The sequence below is a fragment of the Salvelinus fontinalis genome, unplaced genomic scaffold (assembly GCF_029448725.1).
Source record: "Salvelinus fontinalis isolate EN_2023a unplaced genomic scaffold, ASM2944872v1 scaffold_0316, whole genome shotgun sequence".
Taxonomy (NCBI): Eukaryota; Metazoa; Chordata; class Actinopteri; order Salmoniformes; family Salmonidae; genus Salvelinus; species Salvelinus fontinalis.
The window spans coordinates 54,606-75,477 of NW_026600525.1; the positions used below are offsets into that span (position 1 = coordinate 54,606).

General features: G+C 44.0%; 13 non-coding genes across 13 annotated transcripts; all 13 read right to left on the minus strand.

Annotated features, from left to right (window-relative positions):
* Positions 1-303: 303 nt before the first annotated feature.
* Positions 304-376, minus strand: trnak-cuu (transfer RNA lysine (anticodon CUU)). Its single transcript has one exon. It is a non-coding gene; the product is annotated as a tRNA-Lys (tRNA).
* Positions 377-821: 445 nt separating this feature from the next.
* trnak-cuu (transfer RNA lysine (anticodon CUU)) lies at positions 822-894 on the minus strand. Its single transcript has one exon. It is a non-coding gene; the product is annotated as a tRNA-Lys (tRNA).
* A 1,481-nt stretch (positions 895-2,375) lies between these two features.
* Positions 2,376-2,448, minus strand: trnak-cuu (transfer RNA lysine (anticodon CUU)). The gene has a single exon. It is a non-coding gene; the product is annotated as a tRNA-Lys (tRNA).
* Positions 2,449-4,448: 2,000 nt separating this feature from the next.
* trnak-cuu (transfer RNA lysine (anticodon CUU)) lies at positions 4,449-4,521 on the minus strand. Its single transcript has one exon. It is a non-coding gene; the product is annotated as a tRNA-Lys (tRNA).
* Positions 4,522-4,966: 445 nt separating this feature from the next.
* Positions 4,967-5,039, minus strand: trnak-cuu (transfer RNA lysine (anticodon CUU)). Its single transcript has one exon. It is a non-coding gene; the product is annotated as a tRNA-Lys (tRNA).
* Positions 5,040-7,039: 2,000 nt separating this feature from the next.
* trnak-cuu (transfer RNA lysine (anticodon CUU)) lies at positions 7,040-7,112 on the minus strand. The gene has a single exon. It is a non-coding gene; the product is annotated as a tRNA-Lys (tRNA).
* Positions 7,113-8,075: 963 nt separating this feature from the next.
* On the minus strand, positions 8,076-8,148 carry trnak-cuu (transfer RNA lysine (anticodon CUU)). Its single transcript has one exon. It is a non-coding gene; the product is annotated as a tRNA-Lys (tRNA).
* A 4,059-nt stretch (positions 8,149-12,207) lies between these two features.
* Positions 12,208-12,280, minus strand: trnak-cuu (transfer RNA lysine (anticodon CUU)). Its single transcript has one exon. It is a non-coding gene; the product is annotated as a tRNA-Lys (tRNA).
* A 1,484-nt stretch (positions 12,281-13,764) lies between these two features.
* trnak-cuu (transfer RNA lysine (anticodon CUU)) lies at positions 13,765-13,837 on the minus strand. Its single transcript has one exon. It is a non-coding gene; the product is annotated as a tRNA-Lys (tRNA).
* A 1,481-nt stretch (positions 13,838-15,318) lies between these two features.
* Positions 15,319-15,391, minus strand: trnak-cuu (transfer RNA lysine (anticodon CUU)). The gene has a single exon. It is a non-coding gene; the product is annotated as a tRNA-Lys (tRNA).
* Positions 15,392-16,872: 1,481 nt separating this feature from the next.
* On the minus strand, positions 16,873-16,945 carry trnak-cuu (transfer RNA lysine (anticodon CUU)). Its single transcript has one exon. It is a non-coding gene; the product is annotated as a tRNA-Lys (tRNA).
* A 1,481-nt stretch (positions 16,946-18,426) lies between these two features.
* On the minus strand, positions 18,427-18,499 carry trnak-cuu (transfer RNA lysine (anticodon CUU)). The gene has a single exon. It is a non-coding gene; the product is annotated as a tRNA-Lys (tRNA).
* Positions 18,500-19,462: 963 nt separating this feature from the next.
* Positions 19,463-19,535, minus strand: trnak-cuu (transfer RNA lysine (anticodon CUU)). The gene has a single exon. It is a non-coding gene; the product is annotated as a tRNA-Lys (tRNA).
* Positions 19,536-20,872: the final 1,337 nt, after the last annotated feature.

Sequence of the window (20,872 nt, forward strand, 5' to 3'; positions counted from 1 at the left end):
GATGTCACGGTTGTGAGTTTGAGCCTCAGCAGATGCAAGTATTTTTCTTGAACCCTCATCTTTTCTATTTCTTGTCGAGAAAAGGAGCATTGCTTCAAACCATTTAGGAGGACGTTTCATTGGTAATAGGCATGTCATTGAGATAAAAGGTCAGAGTGAAGGTATAGCTAGGATTCAAATCCATAGTCTTCTGTAACACCAGCTATGCCTGACACGTCAGCAATGCAGGGTGGCAAGCCTGCTCGAAAGTCCAAGCGGATGGCTGTTTGCAAAGTGAGTTCGTGCTTCGGAAGAGAAAAGTGTCACCCAACGTGGGGCTCGAACCCACGACCTTGAGATTAAGAGTCTCATGCTCTACCGACTGAGCTAGCTAGGCATATCAACATTAATAATTACTTGGTCTGAATATCGTACAGCTCTGTTTGAGCAAAATATGGTGATCAGTGAAAGTGTTGTTAATGGATCCTGTGGTGCATTCGGTTAGCGTGTTGTACTTATACAGCAGTATGCAGTAAATTGATGTCACGGTTATGAGTTTGAGCCTCAGCAGATGCAAGTATTTTTCTTGAACCTTCTGCCTGTCTATTTCTTGTCGAGAAAAGGAGCATTGCTTCAAACCATTTAGGAGGACGTTTCATTGGTAATAGGTATGTCATTGAGATAAAAGGTCAGAGTGAAGGTATAGCTAGGATTCAAATCCATAGTCTTCTGTAACACCAGCTATGCCTGACACGTCAGCAATGCAGGGTGGCAAGCCTGCTCGAAAGTCCAAGCGGATGGCTGTTTGCAAATTGAGTTCGTGCTTCGGAAGAGAAAAGATTCGCCCAACGTGGGGCTCGAACCCACGACCCTGAGATTAAGAGTCTCATGCTCTACCGACTGAGCTAGCCAGGCACCTCAAAAGTAATAATTACTTGGTCTGAATATCGTACATCTCTGTTTGAGCAAAATATGGTGATCAGTGAAAGTGTTGTTAATGGATCCTGTGGTGCATTCGGTTAGCGTGTTGTACTTATACAGCAGTATGCAGTAAATTGATGTCACGGTTGTGAGTTTGAGCCTCAGCAGATGCAAGTATTTTTCTTGAACCCTCATCTTTTCTATTTCTTGTCGAGAAAAGGAGCATTGCTTCAAACCATTTAGGAGGACGTTTCATTGGTAATAGGCATGTCATTGAGATAAAAGGTCAGAGTGAAGGTATAGCTAGGATTCAAATCCATAGTCTTCTGTAACACCAGCTATGCCTGACACGTCAGCAATGCAGGGTGGCAAGCCTGCTCGAAAGTCCAAGCGGATGGCTGTTTGCAAATTGAGTTCGTTCTTCGGAAGAGAAAAGATTCACCCAACGTGGGGCTCGAACCCACGACCCTAAGATTAAGAGTCTCATGCTCTACCAACTGAGCTAGCCAGGCACCTCAACATTAATAATAACTTGGTCTGAATATCGTACAGCTCTGTTTGAGCAAAATATGGTGATCAGTGAGAGTGTTGTTAATGGATCCTGTGGTGCATTCGGTTAGCGTGTTGTACTTATACAGCAGTATGCAGTAAATTGATGTCACGGTTGTGAGTTTGAGCCTCAGCAGATGCAAGTATTTTTCTTGAACCCTCTGCCTGTCTTTTTCTTGTCGAGAAAAGGAGCATTGCTTCAAACCATTTAGGAGGACGTTTCATTGGTAATAGGTATGTCATTGAGATAAAAGGTCAGAGTGAAGGTATAGCTAGGATTCAAATCCATAGTCTTCTGTGACATCAGCTATGCCTGAAACGTCAGCAATGCAGGGTGGCAAGCCTGCTCGAAAGTCCAAGCGGATGGCTGTTTGCAAAGTGAGTTCGTGCTTCGGAAGAGAAAAGATTCGCCCAACGTGGGGCTCCAAACCACGACCCTGAGATTAAGAGTCTCATGCTCTACCGACTGAGCTAGCCAGGCACATCAAAATTAATAATAACTTGGTCTGAATATCGTACAGCTCTGTTTGAGCAAAATATGGTGATCAGTGAGAGTGTTGTTAATGGATCCTGTGGTGCATTCGGTTAGCGTGTTGTACTTATACAGCAGTATGCAGTAAATTGATGTCACGGTTATGAGTTTGAGCCTCAGCAGATGCAAGTATTTTTCTTGAACCTTCTGCCTGTCTATTTCTTGTCGAGAAAAGGAGCATTGCTTCAAACCATTTAGGAGGACGTTTCATTGGTAATAGGTATGTCATTGAGATAAAAGGTCAGAGTGAAGGTATAGCTAGGATTCAAATCCATAGTCTTCTGTAACACCAGCTATGCCTGACACGTCAGCAATGCAGGGTGGCAAGCCTGCTCGAAAGTCCAAGCGGATGGCTGTTTGCAAATTGAGTTCGTGCTTCGGAAGAGAAAAGATTCGCCCAACGTGGGGCTCGAACCCACGACCCTGAGATTAAGAGTCTCATGCTCTACCGACTGAGCTAGCCAGGCACCTCAAAAGTAATAATTACTTGGTCTGAATATCGTACATCTCTGTTTGAGCAAAATATGGTGATCAGTGAAAGTGTTGTTAATGGATCCTGTGGTGCATTCGGTTAGCGTGTTGTACTTATACAGCAGTATGCAGTAAATTGATGTCACGGTTGTGAGTTTGAGCCTCAGCAGATGCAAGTATTTTTCTTGAACCCTCATCTTTTCTATTTCTTGTCGAGAAAAGGAGCATTGCTTCAAACCATTTAGGAGGACGTTTCATTGGTAATAGGCATGTCATTGAGATAAAAGGTCAGAGTGAAGGTATAGCTAGGATTCAAATCCATAGTCTTCTGTAACACCAGCTATGCCTGACACGTCAGCAATGCAGGGTGGCAAGCCTGCTCGAAAGTCCAAGCGGATGGCTGTTTGCAAATTGAGTTCGTTCTTCGGAAGAGAAAAGATTCGCCCAACGTGGGGCTCCAAACCACGACCCTGAGATTAAGAGTCTCATGCTCTACCGACTGAGCTAGCCAGGCACATCAAAATTAATAATAACTTGGTCTGAATATCGTACAGCTCTGTTTGAGCAAAATATGGTGATCAGTGAGAGTGTTGTTAATGGATCCTGTGGTGCATTCGGTTAGCGTGTTGTACTTATACAGCAGTATGCAGTAAATTGATGTCACGGTTATGAGTTTGAGCCTCAGCAGATGCAAGTATTTTTCTTGAACCTTCTGCCTGTCTATTTCTTGTCGAGAAAAGGAGCATTGCTTCAAACCATTTAGGAGGACGTTTCATTGGTAATAGGTATGTCATTGAGATAAAAGGTCAGAGTGAAGGTATAGCTAGGATTCAAATCCATAGTCTTCTGTAAAACCAGCTATGCCTGACAAGTCAGCAATGCAGGGTGGCAAGCCTGCTCGAATGTCCAAGCGGATGGCTGTTTGCAAAGTGAGTTCGTGCTTCGGAAGAGAAAAGATTCGCACAACGTGGGGCTCGAACCCACGACCCTGAGATTAAGAGTCTCATGCTCTACCGACTGAGCTAGCCAGGCACCTCAACAGTAATAATTACTTGGTCTGAATATCATACAGCTCTGTTTGAGCAAAATATGGTGATCAGTGAGAGTGTTGTTAATGGATCCTGTGGTGCATTCGGTTAGCGTGTTGTACTTATACAGCAGTATGCAGTAAATTGATGTCAAGGTTGTGAGTTTGAGCCTCAGCAGATGCAAGTATTTTTCTTGAACCTTCTGCCTGTCTATTTCTTGTCGAGAAAAGGAGCATTGCTTCAAACCATTTAGGAGGACGTTTCATTGGTAATAGGTATGTCATTGAGATAAAAGGTCAGAGTGAAGGTATAGCTAGGATTCAAATCCATAGTCTTCTTTAAAACCAGCTATGCCTGACAAGTCAGCAATGCAGGGTGGCAAGCCTGCTCGAATGTCCAAGAGGATGGCTGTTTGCAAAGTGAGTTCGTGCTTCGGAAGAGAAAAGATTCACCCAACGTGGGGCTCGAACCCACGACCCTGAGATTAAGAGTCTCATGCTCTACCGACTGAGCTAGGCAGGCACCTCAACAGTAATAATTACTTGGTCTGAATATCGTACAGCTCTATTTGAGCAAACTATGGTGATCAGTGAGAGTGTTGTTAATGGATCCTGTGGTGCATTCGGTTAGCGTGTTGTACTTATACAGCAGTATGCAATTAAATTGATGTCACGGTTGTGAATTTGAGCTTCAGCAGATGCAAGTATTTTTCTTGAACCCTCTGCCTGTCTATTTCTTGTCGAGAAAAGGAGCATTGCTTCAAACCATTTAGGAGGACGTTTCATTGGTAATAGGTATGTCATTGAGATAAAAGGTCAGAGTGAAGGTATAGCTAGGATTCAAATCCATAGTCTTCTGTAAAACCAGCTATGCCTGACAAGTCAGCAATGCAGGGTGGCAAGCCTGCTCGAAAGTCCAAGCGGATGGCTGTTTGCAAAGTGAGTTCGTGCTTCGGAAGAGAAAAGATTCGCCCAACGTGGGGCTCGAACCCACGACCCTGAGATTAAGAGTCTCATGCTCTACCGACTGAGCTAGCCAGGCACCTCAACAGTAATAATTACTTGGTCTGAATATCATACAGCTCTGTTTGAGCAAAATATGGTGATCAGTGAGAGTGTTGTTAATGGATCCTGTGGTGCATTCGGTTAGCGTGTTGTACTTATACAGCAGTATGCAGTAAATTGATGTCACGGTTGTGAGTTTGAGCCTCAGCAGATGCAAGTATTTTTCTTGAACCTTCTGCCTGTCTATTTCTTGTCGAGAAAAGGAGCATTGCTTCAAACCATTTAGGAGGACGTTTCATTGGTAATAGGTATGTCATTGAGATAAAAGGTCAGAGTGAAGGTATAGCTAGGATTCAAATCCATAGTCTTCTGTAACACCAGCTATGCCTGACACGTCAGCAATGCAGGGTGGCAAGCCTGCTCGAAAGTCCAAGCGGATGGCTGTTTGCAAATTGAGTTCGTGCTTCGGAAGAGAAAAGATTCGCCCAACGTGGGGCTCGAACCCACGACCCTGAGATTAAGAGTCTCATGCTCTACCGACTGAGCTAGCCAGGCACCTCAAAAGTAATAATTACTTGGTCTGAATATCGTACATCTCTGTTTGAGCAAAATATGGTGATCAGTGAAAGTGTTGTTAATGGATCCTGTGGTGCATTCGGTTAGCGTGTTGTACTTATACAGCAGTATGCAGTAAATTGATGTCACGGTTGTGAGTTTGAGCCTCAGCAGATGCAAGTATTTTTCTTGAACCCTCATCTTTTCTATTTCTTGTCGAGAAAAGGAGCATTGCTTCAAACCATTTAGGAGGACGTTTCATTGGTAATAGGCATGTCATTGAGATAAAAGGTCAGAGTGAAGGTATAGCTAGGATTCAAATCCATAGTCTTCTGTAACACCAGCTATGCCTGACACGTCAGCAATGCAGGGTGGCAAGCCTGCTCGAAAGTCCAAGCGGATGGCTGTTTGCAAATTGAGTTCGTTCTTCGGAAGAGAAAAGATTCGCCCAACGTGGGGCTCCAAACCACGACCCTGAGATTAAGAGTCTCATGCTCTACCGACTGAGCTAGCCAGGCACATCAAAATTAATAATAACTTGGTCTGAATATCGTACAGCTCTGTTTGAGCAAAATATGGTGATCAGTGAGAGTGTTGTTAATGGATCCTGTGGTGCATTCGGTTAGCGTGTTGTACTTATACAGCAGTATGCAGTAAATTGATGTCACGGTTATGAGTTTGAGCCTCAGCAGATGCAAGTATTTTTCTTGAACCTTCTGCCTGTCTATTTCTTGTCGAGAAAAGGAGCATTGCTTCAAACCATTTAGGAGGACGTTTCATTGGTAATAGGTATGTCATTGAGATAAAAGGTCAGAGTGAAGGTATAGCTAGGATTCAAATCCATAGTCTTCTGTAAAACCAGCTATGCCTGACAAGTCAGCAATGCAGGGTGGCAAGCCTGCTCGAATGTCCAAGCGGATGGCTGTTTGCAAAGTGAGTTCGTGCTTCGGAAGAGAAAAGATTCGCACAACGTGGGGCTCGAACCCACGACCCTGAGATTAAGAGTCTCATGCTCTACCGACTGAGCTAGCCAGGCACCTCAACAGTAATAATTACTTGGTCTGAATATCATACAGCTCTGTTTGAGCAAAATATGGTGATCAGTGAGAGTGTTGTTAATGGATCCTGTGGTGCATTCGGTTAGCGTGTTGTACTTATACAGCAGTATGCAGTAAATTGATGTCAAGGTTGTGAGTTTGAGCCTCAGCAGATGCAAGTATTTTTCTTGAACCTTCTGCCTGTCTATTTCTTGTCGAGAAAAGGAGCATTGCTTCAAACCATTTAGGAGGACGTTTCATTGGTAATAGGTATGTCATTGAGATAAAAGGTCAGAGTGAAGGTATAGCTAGGATTCAAATCCATAGTCTTCTTTAAAACCAGCTATGCCTGACAAGTCAGCAATGCAGGGTGGCAAGCCTGCTCGAATGTCCAAGAGGATGGCTGTTTGCAAAGTGAGTTCGTGCTTCGGAAGAGAAAAGATTCACCCAACGTGGGGCTCGAACCCACGACCCTGAGATTAAGAGTCTCATGCTCTACCGACTGAGCTAGGCAGGCACCTCAACAGTAATAATTACTTGGTCTGAATATCGTACAGCTCTATTTGAGCAAACTATGGTGATCAGTGAGAGTGTTGTTAATGGATCCTGTGGTGCATTCGGTTAGCGTGTTGTACTTATACAGCAGTATGCAATTAAATTGATGTCACGGTTGTGAATTTGAGCTTCAGCAGATGCAAGTATTTTTCTTGAACCCTCTGCCTGTCTATTTCTTGTCGAGAAAAGGAGCATTGCTTCAAACCATTTAGGAGGACGTTTCATTGGTAATAGGTATGTCATTGAGATAAAAGGTCAGAGTGAAGGTATAGCTAGGATTCAAATCCATAGTCTTCTGTAAAACCAGCTATGCCTGACAAGTCAGCAATGCAGGGTGGCAAGCCTGCTCGAAAGTCCAAGCGGATGGCTGTTTGCAAAGTGAGTTCGTGCTTCGGAAGAGAAAAGATTCGCCCAACGTGGGGCTCGAACCCACGACCCTGAGATTAAGAGTCTCATGCTCTACCGACTGAGCTAGCCAGGCACCTCAACAGTAATAATTACTTGGTCTGAATATCATACAGCTCTGTTTGAGCAAAATATGGTGATCAGTGAGAGTGTTGTTAATGGATCCTGTGGTGCATTCGGTTAGCGTGTTGTACTTATACAGCAGTATGCAGTAAATTGATGTCACGGTTGTGAGTTTGAGCCTCAGCAGATGCAAGTATTTTTCTTGAACCTTCTGCCTGTCTATTTCTTGTCGAGAAAAGGAGCATTGCTTCAAACCATTTAGGAGGACGTTTCATTGGTTAAAGGTATGTCATTGAGATAAAAGGTCAGAGTGAAGGTATAGCTAGGATTCAAATCCATAGTCTTCTTTAAAACCAGCTATGCCTGACAAGTCAGCAATGCAGGGTGGCAAGCCTGCTCGAATGTCCAAGAGGATGGCTGTTTGCAAAGTGAGTTCGTGCTTCGGAAGAGAAAAGATTCACCCAACGTGGTGCTCGAACCCACGACCCTGAGATTAAGAGTCTCATGCTCTACCGACTGAGCTAGGCAGGCACCTCAACAGTAATAATTACTTGGTCTGAATATCGTACAGCTCTATTTGAGCAAACTATGGTGATCAGTGAGAGTGTTGTTAATGGATCCTGTGGTGCATTCGGTTAGCGTGTTGTACTTATACAGCAGTATGCAGTAAATTGATGTCACGGTTGTGAGTTTGAGCTTCAGCAGATGCAAGTATTTTTCTTGAACCCTCATCTTTTCTATTTCTTGTCGAGAAAAGGAGCATTGCTTCAAACCATTTAGGAGGACGTTTCATTGGTAATAGGTATGTCATTGAGATAAAAGGTCAGAGTGAAGGTATAGCTAGGATTCAAATCCATAGTCTTCTGTAACACCAGCTATGCCTGACAAGTCAGCAATGCAGGGTGGCAAGCCTGCTCGAAAGTCCAAGCGGATGGCTGTTTGCAAATTGAGTTCGTGCTTCGGAAGAGAAAAGATTCGCCCAACGTGGGGCTCGAACCCACGACCCTGAGATTAAGAGTCTCATGCTCTACCAACTGAGCTAGCCAGGCACCTCAACGTAAATAATAACTTGGTCTGAATATCGTACAGCTCTGTTTGAGCAAAATATGGTGATCAGTGAGAGTGTTGTTAATGGATCCTGTGGTGCATTCGGTTAGCGTGTTGTACTTATACAGCAGTATGCAGTAAATTGATGTCACGGTTGTGAGTTTGAGCCTCAGCAGATGCAAGTATTTTTCTTGAACCCTCTGCCTGTCTTTTTCTTGTCGAGAAAAGGAGCATTGCTTCAAACCATTTAGGAGGACATTTCATTGGTAATAGGTATGTCATTGAGATAAAAGGTCAGAGTGAAGGTATAGCTAGGATTCAAATCCATAGTCTTCTGTAACACCAGCTTTGCCTGACATGTTAGCAATGCAGGGTGGCAAGCCTGCTCGAAAGTCCAAGCGGATGGCTGTTTGCAAAGTGAGTTCGTGCTTCGGAAGAGAAAAGTGTCGCCCAACGTGGGGCTCGAACCCACGACCCTGAGATTAAGAGTCTCATGCTCTACCGACTGAGCAAGCCAGGCACCTTAACAGTAGTAATTACTTGGTCTGAATATCGTACAGCTCTGTTTGAGCAAAATATGGTGATCAGTGAAAGTGTTGTTAATGGATCCTGTGGTGCATTCGGTTAGCGTGTTGTACTTATACAGCAGTATGCAGTAAATTGATGTCACGGTTGTGAGTTTGAGCCTCAGCAGATGCAAGTATTTTTCTTGAACCTTCTGCCTGTCTATTTCTTGTCGAGAAAAGGAGCATTGCTTCAAACCATTTAGGAGGACGTTTCATTGGTAATAGGTATGTCATTGAGATAAAAGGTCAGAGTGAAGGTATAGCTAGGATTCAAATCCATAGTCTTCTGTAAAACCAGCTATGCCTGACAAGTCAGCAATGCAGGGTGGCAAGCCTGCTCGAATGTCCAAGCGGATGGCTGTTTGCAAATTGAGTTCGTGCTTCGGAAGAGAAAAGATTCTCCCAACGTGGGGCTCGAACCCACGACCCTGAGATTAAGAGTCTCATGCTCTACCGACTGAGCAAGCCAGGCACCTTAACAGTAGTAATTACTTGGTCTGAATATCGTACAGCTCTGTTTGAGCAAAATATGGTGATCAGTGAAAGTGTTGTTAATGGATCCTGTGGTGCATTCGGTTAGCGCGTTGTACTTATACAGCAGTATGCAGTAAATTGATGTCACGGTTGTGAGTTTGAGCCTCAGCAGATGCAAGTATTTTTCTTGAACCTTCTGCCTGTCTATTTCTTGTCGAGAAAAGGAGCATTGCTTCAAACCATTTAGGAGGACGTTTCATTGGTAATAGGTATGTCATTGAGATAAAAGGTCAGAGTGAAGGTATAGCTAGGATTCAAATCCATAGTCTTCTGTAAAACCAGCTATGCCTGACAAGTCAGCAATGCAGGGTGGCAAGCCTGCTCGAATGTCCAAGCGGATGGCTGTTTGCAAATTGAGTTCGTGCTTCGGAAGAGAAAAGATTCGCCCAACGTGGGGCTCGAACCCACGACCCTGAGATTAAGAGTCTCATGCTCTACCGACTGAGCTAGGCAGGCACCTCAACAGTAATAATTACTTGGTCTTAATATCGTACAGCTCTATTTGAGCAAACTATGGTGATCAGTGAAAGTGTTGTTAATGGATCCTGTGGTGCATTCGGTTAGCGTGTTGTACTTATACAGCAGTATGCAGAAAATTGATGTCACGGTTGTGAGTTTGAGCCTCAGCAGATGCAAGTATTTTTCTTGAACCCTCATCTTTTCTATTTCTTGTCGAGAAAAGGAGCATTGCTTCAAACCATTTAGGAGGACGTTTCATTGGTAATAGGTATGTCATTGAGATAAAAGGTCAGAGTGAAGGTATAGCTAAGATTCAAATCCATAGTCTTCTGTAACACCAGCTATGCCTGACACGTCAGCAATGCAGGGTGGCAAGCCTGCTCGAATGTCCAAGCGGATGGCTGTTTGCAAATTGAGTTCGTTCTTCGGAAGAGAAAAGATTCGCCCAACGTCGTGCTCGAACCCACGACCCTGAGATTAAGAGTCTCATGCTCTACCAACTGAGCTAGCCAGGCACCTCAACATTAATAATAATTTGGTCTGAATATCGTACAGCTCTGTTTGAGCAAAATATGGTGATCAGTGAGAGTGTTGTTAATGGATCCTGTGGTGCATTCGGTTAGCGTGTTGTACTTATACAGCAGTATGCAGTAAATTGATGTCACGGTTGTGAGTTTGAGCCTCAGCAGATGCAAGTATTTTTCTTGAACCCTCTGCCTGTCTTTTTCTTGTCGAGAAAAGGAGCATTGCTTCAAACCATTTAGGAGGACGTTTCATTGGTAATAGGTATGTCATTGAGATAAAAGGTCAGAGTGAAGGTATAGCTAGGATTCAAATCCATAGTCTTCTGTGACATCAGCTATGCCTGACACGTCAGCAATGCAGGGTGGCAAGCCTGCTCGAAAGTCCAAGCGGATGGCTGTTTGCAAAGTGAGTTCGTGCTTCGGAAGAGAAAAGATTCGCCCAACGTGGGGCTCCAAACCACGACCCTGAGATTAAGAGTCTCATGCTCTACCGACTGAGCTAGCCAGGCACATCAAAATTAATAATAACTTGGTCTGAATATCGTACAGCTCTGTTTGAGCAAAATATGGTGATCAGTGAGAGTGTTGTTAATGGATCCTGTGGTGCATTCGGTTAGCGTGTTGTACTTATACAGCAGTATGCATTAAATTGATGTCACGGTTGTGAGTTTGAGCCTCAGCAGATGCAAGTATTTTTCTTGAACCCTCTGCCTGTCTATTTCTTGTCGAGAAAAGGAGCATTGCTTCAAACCATTTAGGAGGTCGTTTCATTGGTAATAGGTATGTCATTGAGATAAAAGGTCAGAGTGAAGGTATAGCTAGGATTCAAATCCATAGTCTTCTGTAACACCAGCTATGCCTGACATGTCAGCAATGCAGGGTGGTAAGCCTGCTCGAAAGTCTAAGCGGATGGCTGTTTGCAAAGTGAGTTCGTGCTTCGGAAGAGAAAAGTGTCGCTCGAACCCACGACCCTGAGATTAAGAGTCTCATGCTCTACCGACGGAGCTAGCCAGGCACCTAAACAGTAGTAATTACTTGGTCTGAATATCGTACAGCTCTGTTTGAGCAAAATATGGTGATCAGTGAAAGTGTTGTTAATGGATCCTGTGGTGCATTCGGTTAGCGTGTTGTACTTATACAGCAGTATGCAGTAAATTGATGTCACGGTTGTGAGTTTGAGCCTCAGTAGATGCAAGTATTTTTCTTGAACCTTCTGCCTGTCTATTTCTTGTCGAGAAAAGGAGCATTGCTTCAAACCATTTAGGAGGACGTTTCATTGGTAATAGGTATGTCATTGAGATAAAAGGTCAGAGTGAAGGTATAGCTAGGATTCAAATCCATAGTCTTCTGTAAAACCAGCTATGCCTGACAAGTCAGCAATGCAGGGTGGCAAGCCTGCTCGAATGTCCAAGCGGATGGCTGTTTGCAAAGTGAGTTCGTGCTTCGGAAGAGAAAAGATTTGCCCAACGTGGGGCTCGAACCCAAGACCCTGAGATTAAGAGTCTCATGCTCTACCGACTGAGCTAGGCAGGCACCTCAACAGTGATAATTACTTGGTCTGAATATCGTACAGCTCTATTTGAGCAAACTATGGTGATCAGTGAGAGTGTTGTTAATGGATCCTGTGGTGCATTCGGTTAGCGTGTTGTACTTATACAGCAGTATGCAGTAAATTGATGTCACGGTTATGAGTTTGAGCCTCAGCAGATGCAAGTATTTTTCTTGAACCTTCTGCCTGTCTATTTCTTGTCGAGAAAAGGAGCATTGCTTCAAACCATTTAGGAGGACGTTTCATTGGTAATAGGTATGTCATTGAGATAAAAGGTCAGAGTGAAGGTATAGCTAGGATTCAAATCCATAGTCTTCTGTAAAACCAGCTATGCCTGACAAGTCAGCAATGCAGGGTGGCAAGCCTGCTCGAATGTCCAAGCGGATGGCTGTTTGCAAAGTGAGTTCGTGCTTCGGAAGAGAAAAGATTCGCCTAACGTGGGGCTCGAACCCACGACCCTGAGATTAAGAGTCTCATGCTCTACCGACTGAGCTAGCCAGGCACCTCAACAGTAATAATTACTTGGTCTGAATATCATACAGCTCTGTTTGAGCAAAATATGGTGATCAGTGAGAGTGTTGTTAATGGATCCTGTGGTGCATTCGGTTAGCGTGTTGTACTTATACAGCAGTATGCAGTAAATTGATGTCACGGTTGTGAGTTTGAGCCTCAGCAGATGCAAGTATTTTTCTTGAACCTTCTGCCTGTCTATTTCTTGTCGAGAAAAGGAGCATTGCTTCAAACCATTTAGGAGGACGTTTCATTGGTAATAGGTATGTCATTGAGATAAAAGGTCAGAGTGAAGGTATAGCTAGGATTCAAATCCATAGTCTTCTTTAAAACCAGCTATGCCTGCTGACAAGTCAGCAATGCAGGGTGGCAAGCCTGCTCGAATGTCCAAGAGGATGGCTGTTTGCAAAGTGAGTTCGTGCTTCGGAAGAGAAAAGATTCACCCAACGTGGGGCTCGAACCCACGACCCTGAGATTAAGAGTCTCATGCTCTACCGACAGAGCTAGGCAGGCACCTCAACAGAAATAATTACTTGGTCTGAATATCGTACAGCTCTATTTGAGCAAACTATGGTGATCAGTGAGAGTGTTGTTAATGGATCCTGTGGTGCATTCGGTTAGCGTGTTGTACTTATACAGCAGTATGCAGTAAATTGATGTCACGGTTATGAGTTTGAGCCTCAGCAGATGCAAGTATTTTTCTTGAACCCTCTGCTTGTCTATTTCTTGTCGAGAAAAGGAGCATTGCTTCAAACCATTTAGGAGGACGTTTCATTGGTAATAGGTATGTCATTGAGATAAAAGGTCAGAGTGAAGGTATAGCTAGGATTCAAATCCATAGTCTTCTGTAACACCAGCTATGCCTGACACGTCAGCAATGCAGGGTGGCAAGCCTGCTCGAAAGTCCAAGCTGATGGCTGTTTGCAAAGTGAGTTCGTGCTTCGGAAGAGAAAAGATTCACCCAACGTGGGGCTCAAACCCACGACTCTGAGATTAAGAGTCTCACGCTCTACCGACTGAGCTAGTCAGGCACATCAACAGTAATAATTACTTGGTCTGAATATCATACAGCTCTGTTTGAGCAAAATATGGTGATCAGTGAGAGTGTTGTTAATGGATCCTGTGGTGCATTCGGTTAGCGTGTTGTACTTATACAGCAGTATGCAGTAAATTGATGTCACGGTTGTGAGTTTGAGCCTCAGCAGATGCAAGTATTTTTCTTGAACCCTCTGCCTGTCTATTTCTTGTCGAGAAAAGGAGCATTGCTTCAAACCATTTAGGAGGACGTTTCATTGGTAATAGGTATGTCATTGAGATAAAAGGTCAGAGTGAAGGTATAGCTAGGATTCAAATCCATAGTCTTCTGTAACACCAGCTATGCCTGACACGTCAGCAATGCAGGGTGGCAAGCCTGCTCGAAAGTCCAAGCGGATGGCTGTTTGCAAATTGAGTTCGTGCTTCGGAAGAGAAAAGATTCGCCCAACGTGGGGCTCGAACCCACGACCCTGAGATTAAGAGACTCACGCTCTACCGACTGAGCTAGCCAGGCACCTCTACAGTAATAATTACTTGGTCTGAATATCATACAGCTCTGTTTGAGCAAAATATGGTGATCAGTGAGAGTGTTGTTAATGGATCCTGTGGTGCATTCGGTTAGCGTGTTGTACTTATACAGCAGTATGCAGTAAATTGATGTCACGGTTGTGAGTTTGAGCCTCAGCAGATGCAAGTATTTTTCTTGAACCTTCTGCCTGTCTATTTCTTGTCGAGAAAAGGAGCATTGCTTCAAACCATTTAGGAGGACGTTTCATTGGTAATAGGTATGTCATTGAGATAAAAGGGCAGAGTGAAGGTATAGCTAGGATTCAAATCCATAGTCTTCTGTAACACCAGCTATGCCTGACACGTCAGCAATGCAGGGTGGCAAGCCTGCTCGAAAGTCCAAGCTGATGGCTGTTTGCAAAGTGAGTTCGTGCTTCGGAAGAGAAAAGATTCACCCAACGTGGGGCTCGAACACACAACCCTGAGATTAAGAGTCTCACGCTCTAACGACTGAGCTAGCCAGGCACCTCAATATTGATAATTACTTGGTCTGAATATCATACAGCTCTGTTTGAGCAAAATATGGTGATCAGTGAGAGTGTTGTTAATGGATCCTGTGGTGCATTCGGTTAGCGTGTTGTACTTATACAGCAGTATGCATTAAATTGATGTCACGGTTGTGAGTTTGAGCCTCAGCAGATGCAAGTATTTTTCTTGAACCCTCATCTTTTCTATTTCTTGTCGAGAAAAGGAGCATTGCTTCAAACCATTTAGGAGGACGTTTCATTGGTAATAGGTATGTCATTGAGATAAAAGGTCAGAGTGAAGGTATAGCTAGGATTCAAATCCATAGTCTTCTGTAACACCAGCTATGCCTGACACGTCAGCAATGCAGGGTGGCAAGCCTGCTCGAAAGTCCAAGCTGATGGCTGTTTGCAAAGTGAGTTCGTGCTTCGGAAGAGAAAAGATTCACCCAACGTGGGGCTCAAACCCACGACTCTGAGATTAAGCGTCTCACGCTCTACCGACTGAGCTAGTCAGGCACATCAACAGTAATAATTACTTGGTCTGAATATCATACAGCTCTGTTTGAGCAAAATATGGTGATCAGTGAGAGTGTTGTTAATGGATCCTGTGGTGCATTCGGTTAGCGTGTTGTACTTATACAGCAGTATGCAGTAAATTGATGTCACGGTTGTGAGTTTGAGCCTCAGCAGATGCAAGTATTTTTCTTGAACCCTCTGCCTGTCTATTTCTTGTCGAGAAAAGGAGCATTGCTTCAAACCATTTAGGAGGACGTTTCATTGGTAATAGGTATGTCATTGAGATAAAAGGTCAGAGTGAAGGTATAGCTAGGATTCAAATCCATAGTCTTCTGTAACACCAGCTATGCCTGACACGTCAGCAATGCAGGGTGGCAAGCCTGCTCGAAAGTCCAAGCGGATGGCTGTTTGCAAATTGAGTTCGTGCTTCGGAAGAGAAAAGATTCGCCCAACGTGGGGCTCGAACCCACGACCCTGAGATTAAGAGTCTCATGCTCTACCGACTGAGCTAGCCAGGCACCTCAACAGTAATAATTACTTGGTCTGAATATCGTACATCTCTGTTTGAGCAAAATATGGTGATCAGTGAAAGTGTTGTTAATGGATCCTGTGGTGCATTCGGTTAGCGTGTTGTACTTATACAGCAGTATGCAGTAAATTGATGTCACGGTTGTGAGTTTGAGCCTCAGCAGATGAAATTATTTTTCTTGAACCCTCATCTTTTCTATTTCTTGTCGAGAAAAGGAGCATTGCTTCAAACCATTTAGGAGGACGTTTCATTGGTAATAGGTATGTCATTGAGATAAAAGGTCAGAGTGAAGCTATAGCTAGGATTCAAATCCATAGTCTTCTGTAACACCAGCTATGCCTGACACGTCAGCAATGCAGGGTGGCAAGCCTGCTCGAAAGTCCAAGCGGATGGCTGTTTGCAAAGTGAGTTCGTGCTTCGGAAGAGAAAAGATTCACCCAACGTGGGGCTCAAACCCACGACCCTGAGATTAAGAGACTCACGCTCTACCGACTGAGCTAGCCAGGCACCTCTACAGTAATAAGTACTTGGTCTGAATATCATACAGCTCTGTTTGAGCAAAATATGGTGATCAGTGAGAGTGTTGTTAATGGATCCTGTGGTGCATTCGGTTAGCGTGTTGTACTTATACAGCAGTATGCAGTAAATTGATGTCACGGTTGTGAGTTTGAGCCTCAGCAGATGCAAGTATTTTTCTTGAACCCTCTGCCTGTCTATTTCTTGTCGAGAAAAGGAGCATTGCTTCAAACCATTTAGGAGGACGTTTCATTGGTAATAGGTATGTCATTGAGATAAAAGGGCAGAGTGAAGGTATAGCTAGGATTCAAATCCATAGTCTTCTGTAACACCAGCTATGCCTGACACGTCAGCAATGCAGGGTGGCAAGCCTGCTCGAAAGTCCAAGCTGATGGCTGTTTGCAAAGTGAGTTCGTGCTTCGGAAGAGAAAAGATTCACCCAACGTGGGGCTCGAACACACAACCCTGAGATTAAGAGTCTCACGCTCTAACGACTGAGCTAGCCAGGCACCTCAATATTGATAATTACTTGGTCTGAATATCATACAGCTCTGTTTGAGCAAAATATGGTGATCAGTGAGAGTGTTGTTAATGGATCCTGTGGTGCATTCGGTTAGCGTGTTGTACTTATACAGCAGTATGCATTAAATTGATGTCACGGTTGTGAGTTTGAGCCTCAGCAGATGCAAGTATTTTTCTTGAACCCTCATCTTTTCTATTTCTTGTCGAGAAAAGGAGCATTGCTTCAAACCATTTAGTAGGACGTTTCATTGGTAATAGGTATGTCATTGAGATAAAAGGTCAGAGTGAAGGTATAGCTAGGATTCAAATCCATAGTCTTCTGTAACACCAGCTATGCCTGACACGTCAGCAATGCAGGGTGGCAAGCCTGCTCGAAAGTCCAAGCGGATGGCTGTTTGCAAATTGAGTTCGTGCTTCGGAAGAGAAAAGATTCGCCCAACGTGGGGCTCGAACCCACGACCCTGAGATTAAGAGTCTAATGCTCTACCGACTGAGCTAGCCAGGCACCTCAACAGTAATAATTAATTGGTCTGAATATCGTACATCTCTGTTTGAGCAAAATATGGTGATCAGTGAAAGTGTTGTTAATGGATCCTGTGGTGCATTCGGTTAGCGTGTTGTACTTATACAGCAGTATGCAGTAAATTGATGTCACGGTTGTGAGTTTGATCCTCAGCAGATGCAAGTATTTTTCTTGAACCCTCATCTTTTCTATTTCTTGTCGAGAAAAGGAGCATTGCTTCAAACCATTTAGGAGGACGTTTCATTGGTAATAGGTATGTCATTGAGATAAAAGGTCAGAGTGAAGGTATAGCTAGGATTCAAATCCATAGTCTTCTGTAACACCAGCTATGCCTGACACGTCAGCAATGCAGGGTGGCAAGCCTGCTCGAAAGTCCAAGCGGATGGCTGTTTGCAAAGTGAGTTCGTGCTTCGGAAGAGAAAAGATTCACCCAAAGTGGGGCTCAAACCCACGACCCTGAGATTAAGAGACTCATGCTCTACCGACTGAGCTAGCCAGGCACCTCTACAGTAATAAGTACTTGGTCTGAATATCATACAGCTCTGTTTGAGCAAAATATGGTGATCAGTGAGAGTGTTGTTAATGGATCCTGTGGTGCATTCGGTTAGCGTGTTGTACTTATACAGCAGTATGCAGTAAATTGATGTCACGGTTGTGAGTTTGAGCCTCAGCAGATGCAAGTATTTTTCTTGAACCCTCTGCCTGTCTATTTCTTGTCGAGAAAAGGAGCATTGCTTCAAACCATTTAGGAGGACGTTTCATTGGTAATAGGTATGTCATTGAGATAAAAGGGCAGAGTGAAGGTATAGCTAGGATTCAAATCCATAGTCTTCTGTAACACCAGCTATGCCTGACACGTCAGCAATGCAGGGTGGCAAGCCTGCTCGAAAGTCCAAGCTGATGGCTGTTTGCAAAGTGAGTTCGTGCTTCGGAAGAGAAAAGATTCACCCAACGTGGGGCTCGAACACACAACCCTGAGATTAAGAGTCTCACGCTCAAACGACTGAGCTAGCCAGGCACCTCAATATTGATAATTACTTGGTCTGAATATCATACAGCTCTGTTTGAGCAAAATATGGTGATCAGTGAGAGTGTTGTTAATGGATCCTGTGGTGCATTCGGTTAGCGTGTTGTACTTATACAGCAGTATGCATTAAATTGATGTCACGGTTGTGAGTTTGAGCCTCAGCAGATGCAAGTATTTTTCTTGAACCCTCATCTTTTCTATTTCTTGTCGAGAAAAGGAGCATTGCTTCAAACCATTTAGGAGGACGTTTCATTGGTAATAGGTATGTCATTGAGATAAAAGGTCAGAGTGAAGGTATAGCTAGGATTCAAATCCATAGTCTTCTGTAACACCAGCTATGCCTGACACGTCAGCAATGCAGGGTGGCAAGCCTGCTCGAAAGTCCAAGCGGATGGCTGTTTGCAAATTGAGTTCGTGCTTCGGAAGAGAAAAGATTCGCCCAACGTGGGGCTCGAACCCACGACCCTGAGATTAAGAGTCTCATGCTCTACCGACTGAGCTAGCCAGGCACCTCAACAGTAATAATTACTTGGTCTGAATATCGTACATCTCTGTTTGAGCAAAATATGGTGATCAGTGAAAGTGTTGTTAATGGATCCTGTGGTGCATTCGGTTAGCGTGTTGTACTTATACAGCAGTATGCAGTAAATTGATGTCACGGTTGTGAGTTTGAGCCTCAGCAGATGCAAGTATTTTTCTTGAACCCTCATCTTTTCTATTTCTTGTCGAGAAAAGGAGCATTGCTTCAAACCATTTAGGAGGACGTTTCATTGGTAATAGGTATGTCATTGAGATATAAGGTCAGAGTGAAGGTATAGCTAGGATTCAAATCCATAGTCTTCTGTAACACCAGCTATGCCTGACACGTCAGCAATGCAGGGTGGCAAGCCTGCTCGAAAGTCCAAGCGGATGGCTGTTTGCAAAGTGAGTTCGTGCTTCGGAAGAGAAAAGATTCACCCAACGTGGGGCTCAAACCCACGACCCTGAGATTAAGAGACTCACGCTCTACCGACTGAGCTAGCCAGGCACCTCTACAGTAATAATTACTTGGTCTGAATATCATACAGCTCTGTTTGAGCAAAATATGGTGATCAGTGAGAGTGTTGTTAATGGATCCTGTGGTGCATTCGGTTAGCGTGTTGTACTTATACAGCAGTATGCAGTAAATTGATGTCACGGTTGTGAGTTTGAGCCTCAGCAGATGCAAGAATTTTTCTTGAACCCTCTGCCTGTCTATTTCTTGTCGAGAAAAGGAGCATTGCTTCAAACCATTTAGGAGGACGTTTCATTGGTAATAGGTATGTCATTGAGATAAAAGGTCAGAGTGAAGGTATAGCTAGGATTCAAATCCATAGTCTTCTGTAACACCAGCTATGCCTGACACGTCAGCAATGCAGGGTGGCAAGCCTGCTCGAAAGTCCAAGCGGATTGCTGTTTGCAAATTGAGTTCTTGCTTCGGAAGAGAAAAGATTGGCCCAACGTGGGGCTCGAACCCACGACCCTGAGATTAAGAGTCTCATGCTCTACCAACTGAGCTAGCCAGGCACCTCAACGTTAATAATAACTTGGTCTGAATATCGTACAGCTCTGTTTGAGCAAAATATGGTGATCAGTGAGAGTGTTGTTAATGGATCCTGTGGTGCATTCGGTTAGCGTGTTGTACTTATACAGCAGTATGCAGTAAATTGATGTCACGGTTGTGAGTTTGAGCCTCAGCAGATGCAAGTATTTTTCTTGAACCCTCTGCCTGTCTTTTTCTTGTCGAGAAAAGGAGCATTGCTTCAAACCATTTAGGAGGACGTTTCATTGGTAATAGGTATGTCATTGAGATAAAAGGTCAGAGTGAAGGTATAGCTAGGATTCAAATCCATAGTCTTCTGTGACATCAGCTATGCCTGACACGTCAGCAATGCAGGGTGGCAAGCCTGCTCGAAAGTCCAAGCGGATGGCTGTTTGCAAAGTGAGTTCGTGCTTCGGAAGAGAAAAGATTCGCCCAACGTGGGGCTCCAAACCACGACCCTGAGATTAAGAGTCTCATGCTCTACCGACTGAGCTAGCCAGGCACATCAAAATTAATAATAACTTGGTCTGAATATCGTACAGCTCTGTTTGAGCAAAATATGGTGATCAGTGAGAGTGTTGTTAATGGATCCTGTGGTGCATTCGGTTAGCGTGTTGTACTTATACAGCAGTATGCAGTAAATTGATGTCACGGTTGTGAGTTTGAGCCTCAGCAGATGCAAGTATTTTTCTTGAACCCTCTGCCTGTCTATTTCTTGTCGAGAAAAGGAGCATTGCTTCAAACCATTTAGGAGGTCGTTTCATTGGTAATAGGTATGTCATTGAGATAAAAGGTCAGAGTGAAGGTATAGCTAGGATTCAAATCCATAGTCTTCTGTAACACCAGCTATGCCTGACATGTCAGCAATGCAGGGTGGTAAGCCTGCTCGAAAGTCCAAGCGGATGGCTGTTTGCAAAGTGAGTTCGTGCTTCGGAAGAGAAAAGTGTCGCTCGAACCCACGACCCTGAGATTAAGAGTCTCATGCTCTACCGACTGAGCTAGGCAGGCACCTCAACAGTAATAATTACTTGGTCTGAATATCATACAGCTCTGTTTGAGCAAAATATGGTGATCAGTGAGAGTGTTGTTAATGGATCCTGTGGTGCATTCGGTTAGCGTGTTGTACTTATACAGCAGTATGCACTAAATTGATGTCACGGTTGTGAGTTTGAGCCTCAGCAGATGCAAGTATTTTTCTTGAACCCTCTGCCTGTCTTTTTCTTGTCGAGAAAAGGAGCATTGCTTCAAACCATTTAGGAGGACGTTTCATTGGTAATAGGTATGTCATTGAGATAAAAGGTCAGAGTGAAGGTATAGCTAG